Source organism: Meriones unguiculatus, chromosome 1 (genome assembly GCF_030254825.1).
Source record: "Meriones unguiculatus strain TT.TT164.6M chromosome 1, Bangor_MerUng_6.1, whole genome shotgun sequence".
Classification (NCBI taxonomy): Eukaryota; Metazoa; Chordata; class Mammalia; order Rodentia; family Muridae; genus Meriones; species Meriones unguiculatus.
This window is the reverse complement of record NC_083349.1, coordinates 184,077,604-184,100,750: the sequence shown is the minus strand read 5'-3', so window position 1 is coordinate 184,100,750 and position 23,147 is coordinate 184,077,604. Positions and strand designations below refer to the sequence as shown.

Sequence of the window (23,147 nt, the reverse complement as noted above, 5' to 3'; positions counted from 1 at the left end):
CCTTGTGAATGAAATTTAAGCATCCTCCCTAGGGTCCTCCTTATAGTTTAGCTTCTTTAGGTCTGTAGATTTTAGTATGGCTATCCTATATTATATGACTAATATCCACTTATAAGTGAAGGTATACCATGCCTATCTTTCTGTTTCTGGGTTACCTCTCTCAGGATGATCTGTTCTAGTTCTATCCATTTGCCTGCAAACTTCATGATTTCCTTGTTTTTAATAGCTGAGCAGTATTCCATTGTGTAAATGTATGACAATTTCTGTATCCATTTCTCTGTTGAGGGACATCTAGGCTATTTCCAGATTCTGGCTATTACAAATAAAGATGCTATGAACATAGATGAGCAAATGTCTTTGTTGAATTGTGGGGCATCTTTCAGGCATATGCCCAGAATAATATATTGGGATCTTGAGGTAGTGCTACTCCCAATTTTCTGAGAAAGTGACAGATTGATTTCCAAAGTGGTTGTACAAGTTTGCACTCCCACCAGCAAATGAGGAGGGTTCCTCTTTCTTCATATCCTCTCCAGCATGCTACACATAATTTTTAAAAAGAGGATGAGGAGGAAGAGAGAAGACAGCACTTCAGGTCTATACTTAGAGACTTATTTTATTTTGCAATGACTATCACAAGGACAAAAATGTGAAAATCATGTCAGTAGAGACAGCATGACAGGACATTAGTTTACATTCGTTTGAGAGCTAAGATGGGAAGATGGAAGGTTGCCTTCTTTGATCTCAGTTAAGAATGTATTTTGGGCAACTCAAAAGTTTTTGGTGCTCTGCAGCTGTCCATGAGCAGGCATATTGATTTAGGGCTTACAAATTTTCATGAGTAAATAAATCCACACATGCAAGATCCATGAATAATAGTCATCAATGGTATTTCTACTGTAGCATTTATTACTCTGAAGTGAAGTGAGTGCCTTCTGTACCCTTCCTTCCACTAGAATCTAGAGACTACCCAATAAACAACTTGAAGACCAAGGAACAGTGTCAATGACACACTAACATGGGAAATTCTGCTGGGTTGTTTTTCCATATGCATTTTCCCATGCAATGCCTACAAGGGTCCTATATCATCATTATTCCTAATGTGCAAGTGGAGAATCAAGGTTTTAGCAGTGATGGCAATACTTGCCTATAGGAACATATCTAGCTAGTGTTGAAGCAGAGGCTAACTCAGAAACCCACATGCTTAATGACTATGGTATTCTTTCTATGAATTTTAAATCTTTTAGAGAACTCTGTAGGAAAAAAAATACATGATCTTCCCATGACCAGCTGATCAGCCACTGAGAAAGGTAGTCAAGCAGCCGAGTGAAAGGGGAAGGAAAGAGCTTCTTGAGAATCCTTGGAAGGTCTAGCAGGGAGGACAGCTATTCATACACTGAGGAAGTGTCTGTCTCTCAGGGAAGGCTATCCTCTTCCACCAAACATGAAGCTCTGGAATGATGCGAGTGGTGAGAGAAGGGGACACCTGCCTAACCTGTAAGATCAGCCAAATCCATCCTGCCAATCAACAGGGTGACAAATCTGCCAGTCAAATTCCTTTCATGCCCATGGATAAAGGAGCCTCTGGGAGGAAATGACTCCTATGCATGATCTTTGATCACTGACATTTCCCCCCGGTTTAAGAAGGTGACTGGTCAAAAATATTATGCAGAAGGAGATATTTCCTACTCCTGGGAAAATAAGACTTATACTTATATATGGAGAGTGAATCACCCAAAGTGGATATTTTTATGGTTGTATTTGAACAGATATTGACACCAATTTTGGATATGGGTGCATCTTTAGGAGATAAACCTGGCTAAAGGAAGTGAGTCTCTGAAGACAAGTTGTAGAAGGAATCTCTTCTTTCCGTATAAAAGCATCACCTTTCAAAAAAAAAAAACAAAAAACAAAAAACAAACAAACAAAAACTTATGGCTTATAGTAAAGGGTAGAATAGAAGGTGGGACATCTGGCAGGAAGAAAGGATTCTAGGATAGAACCATGTGTGGGATGATTGCCTCCGTTATCCACCATAACTTGGTAGATGCTGTGCTCAGTACTGAACCATGAGGAGATGGCTGTGTGCTCAGGGGACGAAGAAGCATGAAGAGTAATATTACCTTAGCTTCAGGGACAGCTAGAGAACTCTTACACTCTCAAAGCTCTATTTGTGGCCTAGGTTGTCTAGCTGTCAACAAAACTGTAGTCAGTTCTCAAACCTAGCTGCTTACCATCCCCATTTGAGTCCTTTGACACACAAGAGACAAGGAGGCCAGTTTTACATGTCTGTGTCCTGAAAGAGACAAGGATGTTCCCAGGGAGAGCTGTTCCCATAATTCAGAGCAGGTTGTCAGACCTTTCCAAAAGCAGAAAGAACAGACTCTCCAGAGAGGAGCCATTGTTGCCTCTAAACACATTTTTATGCCTCCAGGGTGTACTGGGCATTTGACTCAGTGGCCTCACATAAGATAGCTAAAGAGCATACTCTGATTTCCCTACTGCCATGCCTACTCCCTTGGCAAACTTCTCCCTTACCCCTAGAATTTCTAAGGTCATTTAGCCTCTTCAAGGTCTACATCTTACTCTCCCCCATTGTATGTTTGCTGCAGCTTTTGCACAGCACCATGGCTTCTGTGTTCCTGTTAAACAAATTCTCTCTTGATCCTGGTTTGTATTAGGTAAAGCTTGTCTGATTTTCCCAAGACCATTTGTGCAGTAAACATGGTTGATCAAAATGATAAAGTGGCTGAAATCTGTCTCCATTAGCTCCACGGCAGCCTGAGTTCTACAATCTCTTCTAGATCATTACTATTGAGTTATGGTAGTTTGAGCTCTCTCTCTCTCTCTCTCTCTCTCTCTCTTGCTCTCTCTCTCCTCCTGTCCTCTCCTTTCCTCTCACTTCCCTCCCTCCTCTCTCCTTACTCAACAGCAATAGGTTTCTTTTACAATTTGGGGTGTGAATATGTGACCCAAATAAAACCAGACCTTCTATGGCCATTATTGCTTTATCAATCAATCGATCTATCGACCTATCAATCAAACAAACAAGCAACTTCTTACTCCAGAAGCACAGACACATACTGCAGATCTGGAAGTATCCGTGTGTCCCTTTGCGCAGCATAACTTGATGTCCTATAACTTGTGTCTGAGAGTCTCTCCCATTCCCTCAGAGAAGCAGGTACTTCCCTCTTTGTGTTTCTTTCCTTGTAACTTTTGCCTTAGGCAACTGACACCTTTTACTCCTTAGAGCCTGGCCACTCAACTGCTTCTTCCCATTTCTGCCTTTGTATTTTTTTCCCTCTGCCTTCCCACAAGCATCTTGTCATTCCCTTAGTCCCGTCCCTCCCCCTCCTCTCTTAAGTTTCCTCTTTCAGGCATCTTAACACAGCAATGCAAAAAGTAGCTGATACAGAGGCAATATGTCATGGACAGGAGAAGTGAGTTAAGTGTTGGGCTACTCAATTACCACGCTGCTCTTCTTGAGCTTCTGTTAGGGAGAGGAATGCTGACATGCTTTGAGCAGTCAAAATTCCGGGCTCTTTAGAGTCCTGTTGATTAAGATAGTCATGTGAACCGAGAAAGCGGTTTCAAGAAAGCGATCTGTAGTCTAAGCAGTGAGTACACTGCTGGGGCTCCACACTGGTCTCCGCATCATCAGATTCCAGCTCACGACTGCTCTAGTGTTCTAGCCATCTGCCCTCGTGTGCGCTTCGCTCTATTCTGGCTTCAGCGTGGCTATCTTTTTGTGTGTTAACCGCTTCATTTCAGAGAGCCCAGCCTCCAACCTCTCCCTTCTCTTCATTATGCCAAACAGCGCCTTCCCGTTGGATTATAAATAAACTGTCAGTTCTTTACACTCAACATAATATGGTGAATTCTTAAAACATTCCTTGTCTGGATGAAAGAAAGAAACAACCAAACAAGACTAAAAAAAAAAAAAAAAAAAAAAAGGATTATGGTGTGTATTTCTAAGCTTTGATCAATTAAAAAATAAATTTGATGAAATTTTTCACTGCCAGTGAATCAATACACCAAATAAATTTTTTATTTACTTTTTTGGGGCAGTCTATGGATTTATGTCTTCCTCGAGTTCTGGCAAACTCTCTTAGTATTTCTTCTAATGCACCCTTTCCTCCTGCCGATTATCTCCATTTGGAACACCAGTCATACATATGTTAGACTAGAACTTCTTCCTTGAGCCTCTCCAACTTCATTTTAGTCTTCCACGCATTTGTTTCGTTGCATTCAGGGTAATTTTTGTTCAAGATAAGCTGTGCTGTACAACAAATAAGCCCAGAGAGCAAAAGGAAAATTTGTTTCTTGTCTACATCATAGTTTGCTCCAAGTTGCCGAGCTCTGGGCAGAGGACTCCAGACCCCTTCCTCCCTCATTGGTGCTGCTATCAGCATGTGGGGATCACAGCCTTCAAGGAGAAAGGCAGGGAACTCAGGGCATATAGTAGCCAGGATTGAAATTCACTTCCACTCACAGCTGAATTCTATTTCCTTAGTCTCGGTGCAAAGACATTCAGGAAATAGAATCTTCTTATGTGGTCTGGAGGGGAAATGGAAGAGATGAGTACGTAATCAGATTTTATCATATTTGCTTAATTCTTTTTTCCAATAAACATATTATTTTTTACTTAATGTAACCTACTAAGTTTTAATTAAATTTTCTATTGCTTGGGATATATAAAACTTAATAGCCTCCTATCTCTCTAGGAATGATGCTTTCTCATTTGTGGCTGAGGATCCTAAACACATTTGTTTTAAGCCTGTTAACAAGTTGCCTCATTATTTCTGTTTCCTTAGATGTAATGTGTCCTGTTTGTTGTATCTGCCAACTAGCTCTTAATAGTGTAGATATCATCATGTTCTTTGTAGTTTTTATTTGAAGACCGATCACACATGGTAGTGTTTTTCCCATGCTGTTCTCTGTTGGATGCTTGCAGAATTGCCTCAAACAGACCCTCTGAGATGCCAACCCTGGGTCTTGTCTTTGGATCACACCGTGTTTGAATGGTGTGCTTATGCACAGCAGAGGCGCCAGTCCCGTTTTTATGTCATAATCATTGTTTTCCATTGTCCCAGAAAAATTACCATGAAATTTTGAGATAGCCCCAACTTCACTTGTGGAGAGCTTGGGCTTAGCCCATCTTTTTACACAGGGCTCTGGCTTCTGCTTCCCATTCATTCGGCAGGGAGCTTGGCTACTTTTGTTACAGAATGACTGATGACTTGGCCTGCACATCTATTTGGCCCCATCCTTTCCCCTTGTACTGGATATCTCGGTACCTGCTAACTTTTTAGAAAGCCGGACCGAAGTTTTCACATTGAATTAAGTGTGCCACTATCTTTGTCACCTGGCACACATGCCCCATCACAGTTATCCATGTCTTCTCAACTAGACTGTAAGAACTTTGAAGGTAGATTTTATTCCCTATTTATCCTGCTGCCCCAGTGCCCAGCACAATGGCTGCAGACTAAAGATACTTAATACTAAAGAAATTAAATTTGAGATGTTTTGGGACCTCTCGAGAAATCTAATTTTAACTATAGCCCAGAAATGAGTCCCCAGTGCTACAACATGATGTTTGTGGAAGATAATTTACGGACGTAACCAAAAGGCATGTATTTGGACTCTGTAAATGATGCTCTGATCTGCCTGTTTGTATGCTAACTTGTGCAAGGCCTTTCATTTGCTCTCACTTTACTCTTTTGAAGATATAATTGCTTCTTGGTTCCATATTTCTATTGCTCATTACACTGTTCCATACCATTTCATTCTGAAAATAAAACAAAATGGGATATTTAAAATTAATGATGCGAGGCACAGCTTTTTTCCCCTCTCTTTCTCTCTCTCTTTTTCTACCTCTAGGCAGAATTAGCAAATGACTTGAACACAAGCCATTCTTTTTATTAGAAGCGTCTGTGTTTCATTAGGGTAAGAAAAATCACTGATTAAAAGGAGAGAGGCCTCAGACCATCTTTGCAAAGAGTCACTAAAGTGTTCGTTTACCCTATTGCCTCCATCCCGACCTTGACTAACTCATGATGGCTGCTTCTGCTTAAATGGAAGTTGAAAAGTCAATCCAATGTCTCAGGTAAGCAAGAAAGTGGAGTGAAGTTTTAAAAGTGTTGATGGAGTAGATCCATCAATCTACAGAAATTCTCAGCAAAATTTTTCTTCAAAAATAAAAACAATTGTCAGTAAAGCAAAAAGGAGGGAGTTTGTTATGGGTAGATCTGCCTTCAAGAAATGCTCAAAGAGCCAGGTATGGTGGTACATACCATTAACCCCAGCACTTGGAAGGCAGAGGTGGGTGGATCTTTGTGAGTTGAAGGCCAACCTTTCATACATTGTGACTCCAAGACATCCTACCTAGTGAGATACTGTCTACAAATAAATAAACAAATAAATAAATGGCTGAATAAATTGCTCAAAGCAATTCTTCAAGTTAAAATGAAAAGTTTTCTTCCATACTTCACCATCTCTCTCCTTCCCTCCCTCTTGTCCTCTGTTCTTCCTTTCCTCTTCTTCCCTCTCCTTTCCCCACTCTCCTACTTTTTCCTTCTCCTCCTGTTCCTCCTTCAGCAAGGTTTTAACATGATTCTGAGGCTATACTGGAACTCACTGTGTAAACCAGGCTGACCTCAAACTTGCTGTCACTGTCCTGTCTCACGCTCTTGGGTACTGAGATTAGCAGTATAAACCACTATACTTGGCCTAAGACTTTTTTTTTTCCTTAACCTTAATTGATCTAATGGATAACTGTATAAACACCACACTAAAAGTACATTTGTTTATATATACTAATGTTTGTGTGTAAATGAAATGATTGATATCAGCGACACAAGTCAGGGAAGAACTATTATTACTTAGTTGTAAGCTGTTTGTACTACCCCTAAGGTAAGAGAATGCTATTTGGAAGTAGACTTTGGTTTTTTGAACATGTACGTTGTAAACTCTAAGGTGATCACTAAAGTGTAACTGATACACACACACACAAAAAGAAAAGGAACAATGGAATAATATCAAGTGATCATGAAAGCCCAGAAGAGACAGAATACAAGTTAACAAAGAACTAGAGTAATGAATAAGAAATACTAACAGAACAAAACAACACTTAATACAACAAAATCAAACATCATTGTGAATGCCAACAGCCTAATTTCACCAATAAAAGGACAATTAAGAGTCTGTAGGCATGGATCAAGATGACAAAACAAACTGTATGCTCTCTATAACAAACCCACTTTAATCATAAAGTCACATGAAAATGAAAAGGAAATTGGTGGGGAAGGATATGTTATGTCAAAGCCAATGACAACAAAGTAGAAGAACATTAGTAATTTCAGAAGGAGGAAAGCGACCAGTGGCAAAGAGGACTGTTAAAAAGAGAGCTGAAATAGTCAGTTCTTCAAAGAGATATAACAGTTCTTAATGCATTGGAAAACAGATCATCAAAATACATGTACAAAGTGAGAGGATAGCCTAGAGAGATGGCCAAGTTATTCAGAGTACTCTTGCGGAGGACCTGAGTTCAGTTCTCATCACCCACATCTGAAGGTTCACAGGAACCTGCAATGCCAGCTCTGTGAGGATGTGATGCCCTCTGATGGCCCCTTGTGGGTATCTGCACACATGCTCATACATACACATACATATGTACATATTTTTAAAGTGAAAGACTTACAATGAGAAAAAAAGATGACTCTATTGTTGTTGGTTTCAACATCCTTTTATCAAACATAGATACAGAAGGCATAAAAATCAGTAAGAATTTAGTTGAGCTCAAAACACTGTCAATCAGCTGGGTATAATGAGTAACTATGGTCCAACTAATGATCTAACATGACAGAGTGTACCTTCTCAAATTTACAGAAAGTGTTCACTCAGCATATTCCCATCCAGAAAATGTGCTTTAGGAAATGTAGAAGAATATGAACCCACAGTCTCAGCATTTAGACCACAATGAACTTACACTAGCAATCAAGAAAAGAAAAACAGATGGAAAATACCCAAATACTTTGAGATTAAAAACACATTTATAAATAACACAAAGTTCAATGAATTAACCTCAAGAGAATTTTTTAATTAATTTATTCACTTTACATCCCAGTCATAGTCCCCTCCCTCCTCTCCTCATCTTACCCTCTCTCCCTCTTTCCCCTATCCTTCCTCCTCTACTCCTCAGAAAAGGGACTCCCCCACCAACCCATCCCAGCACATCTTCTTCCTTGGTAGCCTGACAAGGCAGCCCCTCCAAGGGAAAGTGACTGAAAAGCAGGCAACAGAGTCCATGTCAGAGACAGCCCCTGCTTCCCTTACTAGGGAACCTACATGAAGACCAAGCTTCCCATCAGGTACATCTGTGTAGGGGGCCTAGGTACAGTCCATTCATGGTGCTTGGTTGGTGCTTCAATCTCCTCAAGCGTGCTCCCTGCCCCACAACCTAGGCCCAGGTGAGTTGGCTCTGTTGAAGAGCTCCTGTTCTCTTCAGGTCCTTCTATCTTTCACCCAAGTCTTCCACAAGGCTGCCTGCACTCCACCCAAAATTTGGCTCTGGGTCTTTCCCTCAGCTGCTGGGTGGAGCCAGTCAGAGGACAGCTCTACTAGGCTCCCATCTGCAAGCATAGCAGGGTGTGGTCAGTACTATGGCTCTCTCCCTTGGTGCCGGTCTCACTCCGGTTGGGCCAAGTATTGGTTGGAGATTCCCTCCATCTCTGCTCTGTTTTTATCCCTGCACGTCTTGTAGGCAGGGTAAATTTTGGGTTGAAGTTTTTGTGGGTGGGTTGGTGTTCTCCTCTCTCCACTAGGAGTCCTGTATGGTTAGAGGGTTGCTTCCGTATCCATGACCCCTGGTACTAGGGGTCTCAGCTAGAATCACCCCATATCCTCCCAGGAGCCTACCCTGTAGTAGGCCTCCAAGCTTGTCTCACAGACACCGCTCACCCAAGGTTTTGCTTCTCTCTGCAAGCCCTCTAACCTCCTACCCCAGCCCCCTCTCCCCACATCTGATCCCCACCCTCATTTTCCTCAGCACTTTCTCTCCTATCCTGTTTCCTCTCTTCAACCACTTCTGCTGTCTGTTCTATTTTTCCTTCTCAGTAAGATTCACACATCCTCCTTTGGGTCCTCCTTGTTACTTAACTTCTTTGGGTCTGTGAGTTGTAGTATGGTCATCCTGTACTATATGGCTAATATGTGCTTATACATACTATGTGTGTCTTTCTGGGTCTGGGTTTTACCTCACTCAGGATGACCTTTTCTGGTTCCATCCATTTGCCTGTAAATTTCATGATTTCCTTGTTTTTAATAGCTGAGTAGTATTCCATTGTGTATATGTACCACAGTTTCTTTACCCATTCTTCAGTTGAGGGACATATGGGTTGTTTCCAGATTCTGGCTATTATGAATAAAGCTGATATGAACATAGTTAAGCAAATATCCTTGTATAGTGGAGCATCTTTTGGGTATATGCCCAAAATTTTAAAAATATTTTAAAAAATATTTTGAAGTGAATGACAATGAAAACACAACCTACCAACTTGTACAGGATGCATCAAAAATTGTACTAAGAATTGTACTAACTTGCATTAGGAAAAAAAAGTATGGGGGAATCTAAAATACAACAATTAAACTTTTTATCTCTGGAAACTAGGGGAAAAAAGCAAATTAAATTCAAAGTAAGTATTAAAATAAAAGTAATAAAAATTAGAGCACCATGTAGTGAAATTGAAAACAAAATCTAGAGAGATCAATAAGACCAAAACCTGATTCTTTGAGAAGATTAATAAAATTGACAAACTTCTAGCCAGGCTAAAAGAGGTATCAGAAATTAGTGACATCAGAGATGGAAGATTACAGAATACACGGACTTTCAAGACATAAACAAGGAGTATAATGAGCCACTCTGCCTGCAAACCTGATGACCAAGAGGAAGCTGACTCATTCCTTGAAACTGCAGTCTGTCAAGATTCACCCAAGATAAAATAGATGCTCTGAAATGGGCTCATATCAGCAATAGAAATTTACTCAATAGTTAATAACATACCTGTTATGAAAGGGTCCACTGGCGAATTCTACTGAATATTTAAGAAGGAAATTTTACCAAATGTCCTATAAACTCAGAAGCCATAAACAAAGAGGACTCCTCACTCGTTCTATGATCACCTTAGTACCAGGGCCAGACTGTAGGCATTAGTTTCTTGTAAACTCTTTTATTTACATTTCTTTTAACCTTTTCTTCCTACTCCACCCCAATCCCTTCCAACACCCCAACACCAGGTAGGAGAGAAAAAGGGTTAGTGGGAGAGGGGGAGCAGTTCTCTTAGCTGCTTCTTGCTGGTTAGGCTCAATGGGGTCTTTTTGCAGCAATACCAATAGCAGTCATCCAGAAGTCCAGAAGTCCAGGTAACCGGCAATCAGCAAACAACAAATGCAGGAGCAGAATAAACCATCAGGCAGCAGTCCTCTTCCAAGCAGCCGTGCCTTCTTCCTCTGGGTGGTCATATTTATTCTCTTCAAAGTCCTCAGAATTCAACCAATTCCACCTGGCAAAGACCATGTTCTGCATGGGACACTCAACAGGTGTGGACAAACTAAAATACCCAACTTGATATTTTAACAAAAACATGTTTGCATATTATAAACCAAAACATTCACAACACCAGACAAAGACCTTACATAAACAAAACTATTAACCATGGTCACTCATCAAAGACAAACGTAAAAATTCCCAAGAACACTTTGAAAACCCGAACTCAACAACATACAGAGAAAAGAGTTATGGGAGAGGTCTGTGTGCTCTGTGGAGGTCTCAGCTGTTCTGTGGGGCTGCCTGCGTGCCTTCTACAGCAGAAGAGAAAACTCCCAGCTTTCTACCTGGTGCAAAGGAGCTTCAGGAAGAGCAAAGCTGAGCTGCTGTCTGGAGAAAGGAAAAAAAAAAATTAGATGAGCTGCTTGAGAGCGGGAAGGAAGGGGGCATGAAGGTTCATCTCATGGATGGTGAAGGCAGGGATGTGACTGCCACCAAGCAGTTCTCCCAGGAGACTTCGTGGTGGAGTACCAAGGGGCCCCCACTGAGATCACCGTTGCCCAGAAGCGGGAGGCTCTGTACTCACAAGACAATTCCACAGGCTGCTACATGTATGATTTCCAGTATCTAAGCATGACCTACTGCGTGGATGCCACTCGAGAAATGAACGGCCGGAGGAGAATGAGCAATCGCAGTAAGTGTGGGAATTGCCAGTCCAAACAGCGTGATAATCGATGGCGTGCCTCGCTCATCCTCATCGCTTCCCGAGACATCGCAGTGGGGGAGCGGCTCCTGTATGACTTTGTGACCATCGAAGACTTCCCCTGCCTGAAGCATTGACCATGGAGCCTCCCAGATGCCCTGACGCCCCGTCTCCTTCAAAGACAGTGCCCTCAAGGGGAAATGATCTTTTTAGACACACGCTAACTCTTAGCTAATCATTTCAAGTGTCTCGTAAAAATATATTAAAGATGCATTTGTTTGTATTCATGTAGGCATAGATCTTTGACTGCTCAGCAAACACAGTCTCCTCTAGCTCTATCACAACCTACTAGATGACCATTAGTTACCTGGTTTGAGTATGTTGTTGCTCTGGGGTCATGGCATGCTAGTCTGTTACAGTTTTAGGTTACTCTTTTTACTGTGATTCTGTGACTTTGTGCTAAGTGCCCGAGGGGCCTGACTCTGCAAGACACGTTAGGGACAAGGGACAGTGTGAGGAAATGTGCAGTGTGGCCCGCACTTGAGGATATGAATGTGAAGTGCCTGTCCCCTCTGCTTCTGTAGCTTTCTTTTTGATAGAATCTCTTGAAACGCATGCCTCTGCTGGGCGGAGCTGGCACCTGAGATTACATTCCACCCATCTGGCTCCCTGTCCGTGATGGAGAGGGGTGATCCCTTGAGGTCTGTGGTTAGAAGGCTCAGCCTCAGTCCAGCTGGGACAATGGAAAAGTGTGAGGTCAGGGCTGTGGCTCCTGAAGACCCGGTCGTGGGGAAAGGGAGGCTCTTTTTTCTTTTTCTTTTCTTCAAGACAGGTTTTCTCTTTGCAGTCTTGGCTGTCCTGAACTTGCTTTATAGGCCTTAAACTCACAGAGATCTGCCTGCCTCTGCCTCCCCGAGTGCTGGGAATACAGGTGTGTGGCACCACACTCAGTAAAATCCATTAATGTATGTATGTTTTAATTTAATGTATGAGTGCTCTGTCTGCATGTACACCCGCATGCCAGAAAAGTTTCAGATTCCTTCATAGATGGTTGTGAGCCACCATGTGGTTGCTGGGAACTTACCTCAGGACCTCTGGAAGAGCAAACAGTCAGTGCTTTTAATCACAGAGCCATCTTACCAGCCCTGAGAGAGGCTTGCTTTTCTTTTCTTTTCTTTTCTTTTTTTTTTCTTTTCTTTTCTTTTCTTTTCTCTCTTCTTTTCTCTTCTCTTCTCTTCTTCTCTTTTTCTCTTCTCTGCATCTGCTTTAATCCCCTGCTGGGTAGAGTCTTTCAGAGGATATCTATGGTAGGCTCCTGTCCTGTTCCCTCTCTTCTGCAACTTCCAGAGTCTATCCTATTTGCCTTCTGACTGTGAAATAAGCATCCTGAGGGAGGCTTTCTTTAAAGGGGTTAGGGAATGTGGCATTTTAGTATGTTGGGAGCAATGCCAAGATTCGCTCCTGCCCTGGTTCACTGACACCTTCACAACTTCATTCTCCATGTCTTTTATAAATGGTATCCAACCATATTGGGAACCCTTAAAGCTCAACATGAAGAAACAGAGAGCCAAGGGGCTTCAGCTGGAGACCCTCAAAGAAGACAGATGAGGGCAATTAGTCAGAAAAGATGCTCCACATTGAGTCACTGAAGAAACGCAAATTAAAATATCAACTCGAAGAGCCTAAATCTAGAACCTGGAACCCTGATAACATCAAAAGTGGATGACTGGTGAGAGCTCTCAGTCAGAGCTGGTGGGAATTAGAACAGCACAGCCGAGACCATCAGCAAACTCCAACTGCTCTTAGCAGGTGAGTGATGCCAGCAACCATACTCTGGCATTTATGCCAAAGAGGAAAACCAGGGTCCACATAAAATCCTGCACATGGATGGTTATGGTGCCTTTTTTTTTTCATCATTTCCCAAACTTGAAAGTAATAAAGATCTCCCTCAATGGATGAATAGAGAAAGTCATTGTCGTATGTCTGGACAATGTGGGAAAACAAAAATCCATACCACTGGTTTCAGCGTATGGATCACAAGCAAAGCACTTGGCTAGCATGTTTGGGCTGTATTAAAATATACCACACACACACACATACCACATAAACACTAATTGCTAAACTGAAGAGACTTGAAAAGGTTATATCCTATATGAGTCCAAGTACTTATCTTTCTAGAGAATACAGTAGTATGAATAAAATCAAAAGATAAGTGGTTGCCAAGGGCTGGTGGGAAGGATGAGTGGCCAGACAGAGCATGGAGCATGTTTGGGGCAGTGAAAATACTCTGAAGATACTGTAACGATAGATGGAAGCCATTATATACTGCCTAAACCCACGATGCACTGCACATCAAGATTAAGCCCTACCAAAACTAAGATCTTTGGTGATGGCGTGTAAGCGTATTTCTCTCAGTTGTGTCAGCAGTACCTTTCTGGGGAAAGCTGCCAAGGGAAGAAGGCTGTGCCTATATCTGAGCCAGGGAATATGGGCAATCTCTGTACAATGCTCTCAAAATCTCTGTGAACTTAAAACTTTTCTTAAAAATACAGCCTGGGCTGGAGAGATGGCTCAGAGGCTAAGAGCACTGTCTGCTCCTCCAGAGGTCCTCAGTTCAATTCCCAGAAGCCACATGGTGGCTCACAACCACATATAATGAGATCTGGTGCCCTCTTCTGTCATGCAGGTGTACATGCAGACTGCATTGTATACATGTAAACAAATAAATCTTTAATAAAAATAATACAGTCTGAAGGAAGGTGACTCTCTGGGTACAAGTCTGATGACATAAGTTGGATCCCTGGAGCACATGTAAAGAGCCAGATGCAGTGGCCTGCACCCCAATCCCAGCACTCTTAAACTGAGATCGGAGGCAGAAAATAATCCAGAAGCTCGTGAGCCAGCTGAAAGTGTAGTACAGCCGCAGTAGAAACGAGGGAGACCTGTCTCAGCAAGCTAAAAGGTGAAACGATGAGAATCAACTCTTAAAAGTTACCTCTTCCTGCTCTCTCTCTCCCACACATAGAGGGACACACACACACACACACACACACACACACACTAAATAAAGCCAATTAAAAAAAAGCAATAATAATATCATTCAGATTTACTGAATTACTGTATCTCAGATGCTTTTTTCCATTTTAGTCTGGGGGAGAAGAAATGGCACGTATGATCATTTGATTTGCTTAAGCAGTGATTGACAGAAGAAAAAAAAATCTAATTTCTATTCTGGTCATCTCCTTGTCCTTGGAAAATCTAGCCAGATCAGAGGAAAAACAGGGGCAAGACTCCCGAAAGCAATCTGCTTTTTGCTACATTTAGGTCCATTAGAAGCACGAAATTATGAGATTTGGCTTAAACAGTAATGGAAATTTATTTGTTCGCGTGCCTAAAAGGATGGAGGAACAGGGCTTCAGTCAGGCTGGATCCACCAACTCAGAGCCAACAAGGACTGCTGGGGTTGCTTTTCATTTCTTTCTGCCTTGGGTCTGTCTTTCCCCAAGTGGCCACAAGATGGCTGCCAGTAGCTTTCCGCGCCCAGGCACATCTCTGGAAAATGAAGATAAAAGGTTTCTAGGTCGTTTATAAGAAAGAATAAGGATGTTTCTCTTCAGAATCCTTTGAAAACGTGTTTGTCGTGTGCATTTGTGGGTCTTATGTCACGGGGCTATACCACTTGTTCATTTCTAGACCGGACTGTGAAGCCAGCCCCTGTCAAGAGCTCCAATGTGTGAGGGAGGAAAGTGTAATCAGGTTGCTGAATTGAAGAACCGGGTGCCGAGTGTCCAGACCATCACACTTCCTCTGGAGACAATCATTTCCTCTTTCTTTCTTTTCCCTGACCTTGCAGAAAACTCGGGCGTAAAGAGGAGAAGCGGGGGAAGTCTGACCCTGTCTCCTTCTGGATATGCTTACCTGCTAGCCTGCCTCTAGGAGCTGAGGGTGCTCCTTCTGTGAAGAAGCAGCAATTAAGAATTCCTGTTTCTTTAGGTGTACAGATTAAGATGCTCAATCCTCACTCAGAAAGGCAAAGGGGATGGACATCAGGAGAGGGAGAAGACAGGGAACAGGATAGGAGCCTACCACAGAGGGCCTCTGAAAGACTCTACCCAGCAGTGTATCAAAGCAGATGCTGAGGATAACAGCCAAACTTTGGGCAGAGTGCAGGGAATCCTGTGAAAGAAGGGGAAGATGAAAGACCTGGAGGGGACAGGAGCTCCACAAGGAGAGCAACAGAACCTGGGCACAGGGATCTTTTCTGAGACTGATACTCCAACTAAGGATCATTCATGGAGATAATCTAGAACCCCTGCACAGATGTAGCCCATGGCAGCTCAGCCTCCAAGTGTGTGCCCTAGTAATGGGAACAGGACTGTCTCTGACATGAAATCGGTGGCTGGCTCTTTGATCACATCTCCCTCAGCAGGGAGCAGACTTACCAGGCCACAGAAGAAGGCAATGCAGCCAGTCCTGATGAGACCTGATAAGCTAGGGTCAGAGGGAAGGGGAGGAAGACCTCCCCTATCAGTGGACTTGGAGAGGGGCATGGGAAGAGATGAGGGAGGGAGGGTAGGATTGTGAGGGAATGAGGGAGGGGGCTACAGCTGGGATACAAAGTGAATACATTGTAATAAATTTAAAAAATTAATAAAATTTAACAATTAAAAAATAAAACAGTATTGTCTGACAACAACAACAACAAAAAAAAAATTTCTGTTTCTTTTTTGGCCCCTGTCAGAAATAAGCCACCTGATTAAGGCTGCCTACTTATGATGTGCTAAGACTTCGGTCTCTCCAAATGGCAACTCTAGCAAGAAAGAACTAATATCTTGGGCTGCCAAGATGCCTTCATGGGTAAAGATGCTCCTGCTGCTAAGCCTGATATCCTGAGTTCAATCCCTGGGGCCTACATGATGAAAGGAGAAAACCAATTTCCTCAAACTGACCACTGTCCTACACGCGCACATACACACACAGCCTATGGGAGTGTAGAGAAAAAGACAGGGGGAGGGAGGAGAATAACTTGAGAATGTTAAAATTTTACAAAAGAAACAATTCGTGCCTTGAATCGCCTTATGCTGTTCTGGCTCTTCTCTTTATTCCCTTTGCTACCATGTGCTTGTGTGTTAGCCTCAAAATGATCTTTGTGCCTGTTGCTGTACTGTCACTCTTCGGTACCACCAATGACATGATAATCATCCCTCAAACTCAAAGTTCTATTCTCAAGTTTTTATTTACTTATTTTGTCTATATGTAAGTGCATGTTTTAAGTGTACATGCTTGTGTGTATGTGTGTGTGTGTGTGTGTGTGTGTACTTGTGGAGACCAAAATACAGAGTCAGATTCCCTGCAGCTTGAGTCACAGGAGGTAGTGAGACACCTGACATGGATGCTGGAAACTGACTTTGGGTCCTCTGGAGGAGCAACAAGTGCTCTTCAATACTAAGCCATCTCTCTAGCCCCAAGAGACTAACCTTTCCTCTTCTCTTCCATGTCTCTATTATTACTTTCACCTTTTAAAGTTTTGAGATACTTTCTAAAAGTAGCCCAGGCTGGCCTCAAACTCATGGTGTTCAGGCCCCAGACAGACCTTTGTTTTTGAAGACAAAATACTTTTTCAATAGCTTTGCTTAAAAAGGGTACATGAGCCAGGCATGATGGCACATGCTTCATTCTCAGCACTCAGGAGGCAGAAGCAGAGGCAGGTGGATATCTGTGAGTTTGTAGCTAGCCTGGTCAACATAATGAATTACAGGATAACCAGGACTACATAGAGAAAACCGTATACTAGATTAAAAAAAATGCATGTCTGAAATTCTGCCACAATGGAGACACATATATGTTCATTAATATATATGTCTCTCTCTTTACACACACACATGTATATACATACATACATATACACACACACACACACATAGAGAGAGAGAGAGACAGAGAGAGAGACAGAGTGAGAGAGAAGTTTTCTCTATGTATCCCTGGCTGTCCTGAAACTCACTTTATAGACCAGGCTGTCCTCAAACTCAGAGATCCATCTCTACTTCCCAAGTGCTGGGATTAAAGGTGTGAACTTCTACACCTGGCTTGTTTATCTCTCTCTTTCTTTCTTTCTTTCTTTTTTTTTTTTTGAGACCTATCTCTCTCTTTCTTTCTTTCTTTCTTTCTTTCTTTTTTTTTTTTTTTTTTTGAGACCGGGTTTCTCTGTGTAGCCCTGGTTGTCCTAAACTCACTTTGTTGACCAGGCTGGCCTTGAACTCACAGTGAGCTGCCTGCCTCGGCTTCCCTGACTGTTTGCTCTTTCATTTGATAATATTTACAAACACAATCATAAGAAGTCAAAGAACAAGGAGAAATGTAGATTGAGTATCTTTCTTGTATTTTACAAAACAAAACAAAACAAAAAACCTGAGATTTGTTGCCTGTGCCTGATGGAAGGCTGAAGCGGCCAAGATAAACCATCTCAAATAAGGGTCAACCCTCTGCCTCTGAAGTGGGATCCACGGGAAAGTTTCCCCAAGTTTGGGTATGTGTTTCAAACCACAGTTTCCAGAATTCTACCATGCCTCCCACACCCCAAGTCAGACCCTTCTATAAAGAGACTTAAGCATTTGCCATTGTACCCGATACGTGGGTGTTCCATAAACACAGTTGAGAGCCACTGTTCTGGAGTATTTGCAGCATAGATTACCTGCAGGCAAATGTACAGCATGCAGTACAATTAACTACGGCTTCTGAGCCTGGCTGGCCTGCTGCTGACTTGGCCAAGACCAAGGTAGGAAGAGCAGCCAGCTCTTTGTCTGAGCAGATGGCACCTTTAGGCCTGTCCCACCCACAGCCAAACTAGTAGGGATGGCTGTGCTTGGTCACGTGACTTATAATCATCTGCTATGGATTCTTGGGGGTGGGGAAGGGTTGAGGTGTGGGTGAGCTGAGGGAAGGATGACATAGCTTAGGAGAGGTTTATATTATTGGGGGAAAAAAACCATACTGACCTAGTTATATTAAGCATCCCTTTATTCCTCCCAACACATATGTCCTATATGTAGTCAGGTATAAAATTGCATGTCCACTATGATTACGTGCCTCTATAGCTCCATGTTGGCCCTGGCCTTTATTAAAGCTCTTTGGGTGTATTGTGGGGGAGGGAGGCAGAGGGAGGTAGGAGAACAGTATCAACAGGCGTCGAGCAACTTCTGTAAATTAGGTCATTATCGTATGAATGGCTGGCTGTGACATATTGGTGGGTTTGAAATCAATTTAATGGCAAGCACGTTTAACTGGAGTGGAAAGGAATGAGATAGAGGATAGAAGAGAATTAAATAGATCAGCAAGCATTGCTGTTAGCGTGGGTAGGCGTGCACCTGCTTACAGTGAGCCAAATGCAAAATCCCACCATTTTTGGCCTTAATGACGTTGTTGAGGTATGATTGATTTCACTTAAATGTGAAGTCTACAACAGTAAAAGTCAGAGAAACAGGAAGTGGAATGCTGGTTGCTAGGGGCTAAGAGAAGGGGGAATGGAGAGGGGTTGGTCAAAGGGGACAAAGCTAAGAAAGATCAGTGCATTCTGGAGACCCACAGAATAACACATCGCTGAATCAACCATAGTGTGTTATGTACTTAAAACTTTGTAAAGGGAGGGCTGAGGAGATGGCGCTGTTGGTGAGGTGCTTGCCTGAAAGCATCCACTTAAAAAGCCAGGCACTGTGGTATGCATCTGTGATCCACAGCACTGGAGAGGCAGAGAAGGTAGATCCCTGAAGTCCACTGTCCATTCTGTCTGAACCAGGAAACTGCAAGTACTCCACCTCAGACAAAAGAATACAGTAGAAAATGATTAAGATACTCAGTGTCAGCTTCAGGCCTTCACACACGTGTACACATGAGCACACGCGCTTGAATGAACAAATGCACAAACCACACACACACATAACTGTAAAGAGGAGAAAGGTTATATTAACTCTTTTTTTTTCTATTTTGCCAGACGAGAGAGAAAACTATGTTTTTAGAAGATGTCAGGGTTGGAGTACAGATTGTGTTGAGTCCTTAGTAAAGGTCACCTTGTTTCAAGTCCTCTCTCTCTCTCTCTCTTTGCCTTCCACACTACTATCTGCTTACTGTCTGGGCAGTAGGCGTACGTCTGTTGGTTGCAGAATTTCCATACAATTTCATTCCTAATGAATGAACATTGGCTTGCAGGGCGTTATTCGCCCTGCTACTGTACTACTGGGGATTTGGCACTTTCATTTGTAGCTAACATAAATAATTCTGCACCAAATATTCTTATAATTAAAGTTTTGTTGTTTTTACGAATTACTTATGTGGGATACATTTTCTGGCATGGTCGTTTTTTTGTGGCTGTACTGCAGAAACTAACTCATTTATACTTTACTGGTAACGACGTCCCAAGTCTCACTGGTGCTGGATTTTATCATTTATCCTTATACTTGTTTATCTGATATGTGTTAAATGGTCCTTTATAATTGTTTGCATTTGAATTTCTTTAATTAACTTTCGAAGCTTAGCGTTTCAAATGTTGGCTTAATGTCGGCATTCTCGGCGTTAGAAACTGCTGGCTGTGTGTGTCCCAGCCCCTCTGGGAACCTGGTTCAAATGAGCTCAATATATTTTAGATGGCAACTTTAAATATGCTGCTATATCTTTAGCAAACACAGTTTCTTATTCTCTTCCATCTCTTCTCTTTTTTTTTTTCTCTTGAGTTTGTGGAGTTTCATTATTCCAGAGTTTCACGTTTTTATATCATTGAACCTGTCATTACTATTTTTTACCTTGCAAACTTCCCCATTCTTTAAATCATAAGCAAAAAGAGCAGGTATTATAAGTAATGTTTAAAAACACTGTGCTTCATGCTTTATAGCGGGACCTTTAATTCTCTAGTATACAGACACAAAATAATGAAAACAAAACCAAACCAAACCTCACCAACCCCCTCCTTTCACGGGGTGTGAGCCTATAAGTTAGCACAAGAGCTCTGCTTGAGTTTTGGTTTGGTATTGCTTCTGTTATTTTAAGACAAGTAACATGTGTATGTACCCCGTGGCCTCCAACTTTTGTATCTGAAACTGGCCCTCAACTCCAGATCCTCTTGTCTCCACTCCAAGTGCTGGAATTATAAGCATGGGCTGCCATGCCTAGCTCATTCTAAACCTTTTCACTAATATTTGTTTTAACCCTTGGTTCTTCGGTAAGTGGTCTTAGACCAGTATCATCTAAGAACTTATTGGAAATATAAAACTTAGGCCAGCAAGATGGCTCAGTGGGCAAAGGCAGTGGCTGCCACACATGATGACAACTTGAATTTGATCACACACACACACACACACACACACACACACAAACACACGGGGGTGGGGTGGGGGGAGAGCAACAAAGGAAGGAAGGAGGAAAAGAAAGAAACTTCAGGTGCCACCACACTCCCACTGTATCGGGAGCTGAGGGTAGACCACCACCTTGTTTTAACAAGCCCTCCAGGCAGTTATGACACAGGCTATTACTTGAATACAAACTCAACAGCCACAGTTGCATTCACTTCTAACTTTGAATTAATTGGTACTAGAAATCATCTTTCTTCGCTAGGTGATTCCCCTGGGGTCTACAGAGTAGTATTTATTCCACTTATCAGAATACCCTGCTACAGTGCTCCCCCACCCCCACCCTTGCCGGCACAGCCAATTATATGCTGGCGTCTTCATTTGCCGTTCCGCTTGCTGTTCCCTCCACTCAGCACCTACTAGGACTTTCTACTTGTTAAGGTTTGCATGAGCTCTTCTAGCTGCCCTCCTGGGTTATTAGCTTTGTGATATTATGTGTATTTTTATCTTTGCTTATGGAGAACCTCTCACTATGCTTTCTCATTATTTTCTGTTCTCTGTGGTCTATCCCCGGTGGCTTCCTCGCTGATCACTTCCCTTCTCTCAAGGTCAGTTTTGAAGCACCTTTCAATAATGATGCAGGCTGACAGAAGATAGCAGTCTTAAAATATTAAGTTTAAAACATCACAGGGAAAGTTCAGAAAATTTGGTGGTGAAGAGAAACCCACAGAAAATATCAATGTTACTAACTGGGAATACTTTGAGGACTTTCAAAGGTCATGGTGTTGATGGGGGTCAAGGAAGCAGCTGGGTACAGGTCCTAGATGTAGATACCCTAAAGTGGATTCTACCAGTTCACGTAGAGTTAATCAGGCTTCCCCCCCCCCCAAAAAAAAAACTGTCCAATTAGAGTCAGCTTCAAACATGCCACAAGTAAGTATTTGGAGCAATCTTTCAAGATACTATCCCAAAGTTTCCTAAATTCTATTATTTAAGATAATTTAATCATTACATTAAATCTTGGCTGTTGAGATGCCTCAGTAGTAAACGCACTTGTGGTCAAGCTTAGAAACCTAAGTTCCATTCCTGGAACCCACATGGTGGAAGGAAAAAACTCATTCCTGTAAATTGTCTTGCTCTCTGTCTGTCTCTCTCTCTCATGCATACACACACACACACACACACACACATACACACTCACACAAATATAAAAAGAAAATACTGAGCCCCCTTAACTGGGCATGTACAAACTATAAACTGCCACAATTTGGATGAAAACAAACACACCCAGGGAAACCCAGTTCTGCCTCAGGCAGCTGCCATGCCCACCTCTGGACATAGCCCTCTAGTAAACAGTGGGTTCTGAAGTTACCAATTTCACCCTGTCTTTAAAATGCTTTTTAAAAATTACTATGTCAAAACACAAAAAGAAACTGACGGGCTTTTTTCTTCCTGTTTTGGAGACCATTGGGTCTTATTATCTGTAATAAGTTTAAGGTGCTACCAGGATAGTTAATTCAAGGCCGGGATCTGGCTCGACGGTAAAGGCACTTGCTAGCAAGCTTGGTGACCTGTGTTGGAGGGAGAGAATTTCTTCTGAGCTGAGAGGAGAGAGACTTCTCCAACCATTAGGTCAGTGGCTGAAGATTGTGAAAGACTACAGTCCTTTCTGTGTTCACATTCACTGTGTGATGTTCTTTTGTTTCTCAGGCCTATTTATTCATGACAGTAAGATGGTAGCTCATGTGCCTAGAGTCACTGCAAAACACCCAAAGGCAAAGAAAAAAAAGTCTCCTTGTCCATTTTGTCTATGTTCAGAAAACTACTCACAAAAGCACTCAGCTTCTGGAAGCTCCAGTTCTCACCTGTCAATCACCCGTGAGGAGAGCGATGTTACTGGCTAGTGGTCATTGGCTAGCCATCATGCATGTCCCTCTTTCTATGCCACTCAGACACAGTACCAGCAGCCATTCTGATAATTCTCTTAGCAAGAAGCACGAGAAGCCGTTGGTTGGAGAGCAAGTGTGCAGTGTAAGCATCTCACACCCACCATCTTATCAGAAAAGAGAGCTCCAGTCCTGAGCCAGCCATCTTGGGAGCACCCCTGAACTTTTATCATAGCTAATAAAGTACTCATCATGTAAGCGAGCAGTCTCCAAACAAGTACAAAACAATCGATTTCTTCTGTATTTTGACATACTGATTTTTTTTAATGCATTTAAAATACCAAGTGAGATCAGAATCTTTACAGTCTGTTATTTGTGACAGAGCTGCATCCAGAGACAACTCAGGAGGTTGGAGGGATGGCTTCATGAGAAGGAACAGGGCCTCCCTGGGTGTCTGTGTTTATTTTCAGCCCATTGTAGTAACTTACAACTTACAATGACCAGTTCAGAGGATTCAAGGTGAGTGTGTGTGTGTGTGTGTGTGAGAGAGAGAGAGAGAGAGAGAGAGAGAGAGAGAGAGAGATGTGGTGTGGTATATAGCATGTAGTGTGTGTGGTGCATATGGGCTCATAGGTGTCTATGTCTGTGTGTATGCACGTGGAGGACTTTATAACTCTCTAACA

At 42.3% G+C, this 23,147-nt stretch overlaps 1 protein-coding gene and 1 pseudogene across 1 annotated transcript in view; both read left to right on the top strand.

The window, feature by feature from the left end:
* The window catches only part of Nnmt (nicotinamide N-methyltransferase), a 66,710-nt gene that overhangs the window by 27,761 nt on the left and 15,802 nt on the right, over positions 1-23,147 (top strand). The window lies entirely within an intron of this gene.
* On the top strand, positions 10,792-11,380 carry LOC110546468 (N-lysine methyltransferase KMT5A-like; annotated as a pseudogene).